Here is a 1,216-nt window from a genome sequence, read left to right on the forward strand (position 1 = left end):
CCCCCACCCCCTTCCCCGGCGTCACACGGATGACCTTTCTATTCGCATCGCGACACGCTGACACCACATCTGAGTGACACGCGAAAGGAACTTCACAATCGAGAAAGAACAGCTGAGTGCGCCGCGCGGAGAGCATGCGTGCGCGGTGGCGGGCGGAGCGGAGGTGCCGAGGAGACAGCGAGAGAGCGAGAGCGCGGAGGCGACGCAGCGGTCGGCGTGATGAATCTGCTGAGATGTGATCAACATCATAATTGGAAGACGAGTCTGAACTCTGATGCACCTACTACTACACGGCACTGACGCGACCGCGCGTGCTGCGCCGCCCTCAACTCTCCCCCTGTACGTGTGCATGTGTATGTTTGTGCGGCTGGAACGTGGCAGGCTGCGGAGGGCAATACTCATCCCCCACGCGGTTCAACACAATGTCCTAGAGCCGCTGAAGACCACGCTGCTGTGCGCACCAACGATGATGACAATCCTCACCTCATATGTAACTCGGGAAAACTGAACCACCTCGCGTGGCGGATGAGCAACCGTACGGAATAATCGTTAGATAGTAAGTCTGAGCTGGTGCGTGTCTGCGTGTGCGCGTTCACGTGCGTCCGTATGCGTGCCATCCCTTGACCTAGCGAGCACGCCAGTAGCATCTCCGCAAGCTGCTCGTCTACATCAGGGGAAAGAGATGCCGTGACGCCGAGAGAGAAGAGAGCTGTAAGCGGTCAAAGCGCTCATTTTCAAGCCGCACGCGGGCTGCTACCGGTGCCCCTGCGGTCGGGTGATGCGCGAGAGTGCCGCGGCAACTGTCGTTGTCGTTCTTGACGCGGCTTGTGGGTAGCTGCTGCTCCGTGAGAATGGCCAAGCAGTGTCGCTATGCGTCTCCGCCACAACCCCCATGTGGAGCTACGGTACGAAACACGTGCGAGAGCCCGCTGGCGTGCGGCCACTATGTGTGTGTGCTGCTGTGTGGTGTGTTGTGGTGTGTGCGGAGGAGCGACGGAGAGCGCGTGCGCGTGTGATGACGTACGCTTTGGAATTGACTGCCTACTCGCGCGGCGTACCCTCGTGTGCGCCGCGCGTCGTGCGGACAACGTGCATTGGTGTGCATACCTCTACTGTTACTCAAACTACCTTCTGAGGCGCGCGCGCTGTCCGTCCACGCACACACGTACACACACTCCACCACCACCACCACGACCGCGCCATTGTTGTTCTTGCC

At 60.1% G+C, this 1,216-nt stretch overlaps 1 non-coding gene across 1 annotated transcript; it reads left to right on the forward strand.

Annotated features, from left to right (window-relative positions):
* The first annotated feature begins 722 nt into the window (after positions 1-722).
* ABB37_05217 lies at positions 723-789 on the forward strand. Its single transcript, XR_001548682.1, has one exon. It is a non-coding gene; the product is annotated as a snoRNA (small nucleolar RNA).
* Positions 790-1,216: the final 427 nt, after the last annotated feature.

The sequence above is a fragment of the Leptomonas pyrrhocoris genome (genome assembly GCF_001293395.1).
Source record: "Leptomonas pyrrhocoris isolate H10 chromosome Unknown, whole genome shotgun sequence".
Taxonomy (NCBI): Eukaryota; Euglenozoa; class Kinetoplastea; order Trypanosomatida; family Trypanosomatidae; genus Leptomonas; species Leptomonas pyrrhocoris.